This window comes from Lingula anatina, chromosome 2 (genome assembly GCF_051362555.1).
Source record: "Lingula anatina isolate TDL-2025a chromosome 2, LinAna3.0, whole genome shotgun sequence".
NCBI classification, from domain to species: Eukaryota; Metazoa; Brachiopoda; class Lingulata; order Lingulida; family Lingulidae; genus Lingula; species Lingula anatina.
The window spans coordinates 27416153-27422397 of NC_141768.1; positions in this window are offsets into that span (position 1 = coordinate 27416153).

The following is a 6245-nucleotide window of genomic DNA, read 5'->3' on the forward strand; positions in this document are numbered from 1 at the left end:
GAAGGGCACGTTTTAACCAGTGGCTAAGCAATTAAACGGGTTCTTCTGATAGTGAGGTGGAAAGACAGTCAGGATCACTTCCAAGGACACACACACACACACACACACACACACCGAGAGCGCACCCTCACTCACATAACACGACTTCAATAGATATATGCAATAGAAAATGTGATCGATGCCCGACAGCATAAAGATCTCTATACTACATAGCTTTATTGCCAGTGTTAGGAGCTTTGGAGAGGTCATATCTTTAACAGTTGCACAGAGATTGGACACTTAATTTTCCTTTCTTTATAATGTGTAAAGCAATAATAAAAATGCGCCTACGGTGGCCTTTGTCGAGATATGGTTGGGGCAGATGTAGACACCAGTAAAAGGACATTTCCTCGAGCTGCGTTTGTTCATGTGTGTTCTAGGCTATGTAAGGACGTTGAATCAAGCTTTAGAAAATGTGTTCGTAGAGTGAGGTGCGTTCCTCCGTTATTTAGCAAAAAAAAAAGGAAATAAGAAGACTCCGATGCTTGTTGAGTTCACGAAAGATTAAAATAAACATCTGCAAAATAAAAGAATATATATTTTGACAGTTTAAAACCAGATTACCACCAAAAATTAATCACTTCTAAGTTAACCCATTTCTGACCTACCCTGAAAATTTCATCAAAATCGGTCCATAACTTTTTGAGTTATGTTGATGATTGATTTTTGATCACTGATTATTGATTGATTATTGATCCGGATCACCACCAAAAACTGATCATCCCTTCTTTGACCCACTTCAGAAAGTTCCTGAAAATTTCATTAAAATCGGTCCATAACTTTTTGAGTTATGTTGATGACAGACAAACAAACAGACAAACAGGGGTGAAAACATAACCTCCTTGGCGGAGGTAAATATGGAACTTCCTTTCAACAAACCTGTACCTCTAAATGTCTCAAAACCATGTGACAATAATGTAAAATATCTTTATATGATTTTAGTAATATAGCAGTAGTATATTTTCTTAAGTTACTTGCACATCCATTCTACATTGACAAATTGGGCCTATCCGTCATCTACAAACAAAATCGTTTTCTTATACATGTATAAGGAAATTAAACAAGCACACATTTTGCGTCCGTGATATAGCGACCATGCAATACACATTCTACGTATATATTATGATCGCCTGTGTCTGAAAATTTATGTATATTATGTATTTTGAAAAAACATACCTGCCACCTTGTTCAAAATTTATTTTCTCAAGCTTTAAGAATAAAAGCCATATACTGTGTATACAGTTGAAGAAACTCAAGACGTACCCATTGCAGATAATTTTATGGTCTCAGATCCCAAAATCAATCACTTTTATATGTAGGGCCTACCAATTTTTCGATGTACAGTTAATTCTATGTTTCTTTCGTATGTGTTTGGTCATAATGATATAATTCGTTATGAAAATCAACATGGCCCTCTGACGAAGTCTCAGTATGGCGTGAATTGCGTTAGATGAGACCACCCCCATGGGCACAACCATTGGCGTATCATTCCAAAGAATTAACATTGTGCCACTGTTCTTGGAAGTCTTCAAATAAATCTCAACATAGGCCTATGTCAAATGATTCAATATTTTTTTTATTTAATTAGGAAGTTTTACTTATATCTTCATATTAACATGCTTAAATAAAAAGTGTGTATCTCTTTAAACCTTTTCAATTTCTAAAATATGCTCCAAAAGACATATGTGAATGACAAGATGTTCTATAGTAGGCCTACCATATTGTTATGTTGTGCTATGCAGTTTTGCCTGTAACACTTATTTGTGTGTGTGTGTGTGTGTGTGTGTGTGTGTGTGTGTGTGTGTGTGTGTGTGTGTGTGGTGGGAGGGGGAGGAGGGCTCTTGAAGCCTTTTCATATATACAAGTAGGCTATGTATGGCTCTGGTGGGATGGCAGAAAAGAAAAGGCTTACACTTTGTTGTTCCCTACAAAAGTTGAAAATGTCCTTTGGGGAGGGAACCCCCTTTCCGCAGCACTAATTACCATCGAAGAAAGGTAGGGCCTACTAGGCCTACTTACCATCAATTTCTGAGCATTTTATATTATCATGATCTAAACAGCCCCATGTTTTCTATAGACGTAAATATTAACAAGGAAAAAGAAACCCTTAGACCGTGTAGGCCATAATGTCATAGGCATGCTACTGTCATTACTGATTTCCTCTTCAATATAGGGCCTATACTTATCACTACCGAAAAATTATTTCTAATTTTATAAAAGCGTCAGTGTAGCAAGTAGACATATTCTATCCATTTAAAGCCAAATTAATGGGATGAAATAATATTTGTCACTTGAGAAAGGAAAGACCGGGGACAGGGCGTTGGCATAGGCCTGCGCCCACTGGATCTCTTTGTGAATATTCCTGTTGTGTTTTAAAATGCACAGCATGTCACAGTGGCACTGCTAGAGGCACTGAGCTTTCCGTTCTTCTATGACCGGGGCGTTTATTTTTTATTTTTTATTTTTTTTTATTTTTATTTTTTTATTTATTTATTTATTTTTTTTTTTATGGAATCTGTTCGTGCGGTGGCTGTTTCAGCGACATTTGAACTGGTTGTTTTCGTAGAATCTACATTTTTATATAAATAATGCCCCGGTGATAGGCCTATCGTGTGCCATCGTACATGAGGTACATGTATATATTGTTATTCGATAAACACCGGCAGGGATATTTACGTTTTGGATATTTCGCGGATAAGGAGGCAGGTGCGGTGAAAGTTTTTTCATTGGAAAACAGGGGATAAGGGAACTTGGGATCACACACGCACACATGCGCGCCTGCACGCACACTCACACACACACATATACTCACAAATCCCTAATATCCAACATGGTAGATCAGACCTCCCTCTCCACGGACTAATATATCTTTTCAATCAATCAAACTCCCACATTCTTGGATATGATGGAAAGGATAAAATGCTGCCATTCGCTACTATAGTCCCATTGTATTCAGGACAAGCCACATTATATCCCAAGAGAGAACGGATATCGGCATATAATTTTATCGAGATTCTATCAAATCAAATTATACATGGAAACAGAAAATGGACTAACAAGCTCGACTTTGTTGGTATTTAGACATCAAATCAAATAAATGTTGCTCATTCTACAAGTAACCCATTTCATTTGCTTTTCTGGTTGTGCACAATAAACAAATGGTTATCATGATTGCACCTATTTTACAACCCTCAACCCACCTCCTCCCGCCATCGCCAGCGCAACACCCACACATGTATAATATGTGAACAAACCCCTACTCCAAAAGCTGGGGGGATACATTTCGAGCAGCTATTGAGACAGTTCGCGCGGCGCTTTAAAAGAGGATCAAAGCTATTCAAACAAAGATTTGACTAGATAATCAGTGAATACGCTGTTTGTTACTTCATCAGTGTAAACGCCGCGTATACATAGTGTAATCGCAGTACAAGACCGGTAACACCGAGTCCATTGATAGAAGTATTACAAACATGTAGGTCTGTGCTACGTATAGATGCACTGGTACATATACATATACATATATGTACACCACACGATGGACGCACCTGAGAAGATCACGACTGTAAAAAAAGTCGAACTTCTGGAAATGCCAACTTCTTGTGTATACACAGGTGAGTGCTAGTTGGCTCTATTGAGAAAGTGTCGTTTTTCATTATATATTCTGGTCAAACTGGGCTAAAAATTCGGTTCTAGGCCCTGTACTAGTACTGTTAATCGGGGTACCGTTAGTGAGGGCTTTTTAGGGTCATTTTCTGAGTAATATATGTATAATGTTGCGTATCATACGCCACTCAGTTTGATCATAGGTTGAAACGCAGTTATGTTCGTATATCAAAATAGACCGACGTTTATAATTGTAAACCAGTATTAAATTTTGAATTCCACCAGTCATCAGAAAACACCTAAGTTCGAAAATGCACAAGATGGTCTATAATGACAAGAGATGACACTGGAAATAATAATGATAAGAAAAATATATTTAGATACATTGCTTCAAATGAATTAATAGGGTGATCTGGCATTGAGGTAAAAGTACCATAGTGTACTTTTTATGGGGTTTTCCAAGGCAAAAAGTCGAGCTTTACACAAATCGTTGTTTATGGGAGTTGGTAACTACGGTACAATTCGTTAAATCGTTGGCAGTTACGGGGTAAGAACGAAAGACAATAAGAAGATGCTAGGGGATGAACTAGAACACCATACAAAACATTTATCATCTGTGTATGAATTCCCCATAGCTTTTAGTTAAGAAGGGTTCTTTTTTGTCTATCTCACTTATTCGACAATCATTCGGAATCATTTAGAAAAAATGTTAAGGGAAGGCAGCGCAGTGCCCCCCCCCCCCCCCCCCCCCCTCCAGCACACTTACACAAACACATACATAAAAAAGAGCTAAGGCTGATTTTTGGTCTATCGCCTATTAATTGCCTGAAATCCATACATTAGATATAGGCGCACATAATTCTTTTATTTATACATATATAGGGTTTTTTTTTAAGTGTTAAATATTTTTCGTCTTATTCTTTTTCACGTTTACAGCATATTTCGAGAGAACAGCTTTTGCTAACACTTATACATTACACTGTAAAAAATTGCAAAAAAAAAAAAAAGACCTCAGAACATAAGAAAATAACACATTTAATCTTATCAACTCAGCAGTAAGATTATTTAGGCATGTGTAAGTTATCAGTTCTATCCCATTTTGTTATCGTCATTGCATTGCGCCCGAACAGTTGTACCGGTGAGATTGTGTTAGGAGTGACTGGTTGAGACCACGTTAATTGTGATTTTGTGTGCAGACACCGAACCCTGAACAGACAATATATCATATGCGGGCGTGTAAATAATCCCCATAAATGGGCTACATTTACCCACATTCATAGGCTGTATAAAAGCAATTGGCTTCCAGTGACTTGTTATGTGGCTTGTGTATCACGGAAAACTTATATATTTCTTTCAACTGTCTTTGAACGGCAACAATCTGAAAATCACAACCAGTGAACCAGATAAAGTAAAGAAAGAAAAAATATGTTAATAATATGCCAATGTATCTATTTCAATGCATTCCAGTTTTTATATACAGGCGCTTAGAATAAGACTTTTTCACCTATGAAAAGTTATACTTTTGACACATATGAAAACGTATTCTTCTGAACAAAACCATTTCGTGTGAGCTATATGTAGAACTAAGATGGTATGCTGAGTTCTTATGGGTTGGCCTTACTAGACATCGGTTGCTGAAAAAAGGATACACAAAACAAAAGGTACTGACCACAAAATTCGCTTTCATTTTACGAAGTTGTAATCTTTCATTTACTGTAGTAACGCCAGGCTAACTTTGATATGATAAAAACTACACGTATTAAGACACGGATGTACAATGCTTAACTAAACATAAAGGTTAAGTGGGTAAATTATTTGTGCTCAAAGTAATGGGTTTCTGTAATTTTAATCCACATTTGTAACTATGAGACACCTTTCTAAACAAGTGGACTGTGAAAACAGATGAGAAACAAGGCCACGCAGGGGATTCTAATGACAAAATCAGTTGAAATCCGGTTGACCGAAATTTAAGCAATTATAAAGAAAAAAATCAAGGAATAGCAAAAAAAATTAATCAAAATATTTTTGCATGTTGTCCGCCAACATAACGCCTACATTATCTTCATGCAAGGCAGTGTTTGGATTTAAGATTGCTTTGAAAGAAAATCAAAATGCATAACATTCTTGTCCAAAAATTAAAATAGATAAAAAATAGACAGACAGATACAAAGGTGATCAATTAAAGATTACAAAAAAAGACATAATTTTTTTCGATGTAAATAAGAAAATTTTGCGTGGGTTAAAAAAACAAAGAACTTATTATGAATTATGCGTGCTATAATCAATATTAAGTAATGAAAGAGTGGGAGTTGAGACGGGGGTGGAAGATAGAAATCGTCTTTACCTTCACATCATTTGATTAGCATCAAACAGCAATCAAGTCTAATAGTTACATATCGCATAAAGGTAAACTTAATTAGTTAGCAATTGAATCATCCAAGAGATGTGATAAATTCTCTAATGAAGTAGAAAAAATTAATGTTTTTATCGTGTATTAGGGTGATTCAATTACATGTCTCCATTGGTCACACAGATATGAGTAATGGAGCAAAGGAAGAAATGGCAAATAGCATGCGACACTGCGTAAACCATTAAATCTGTTT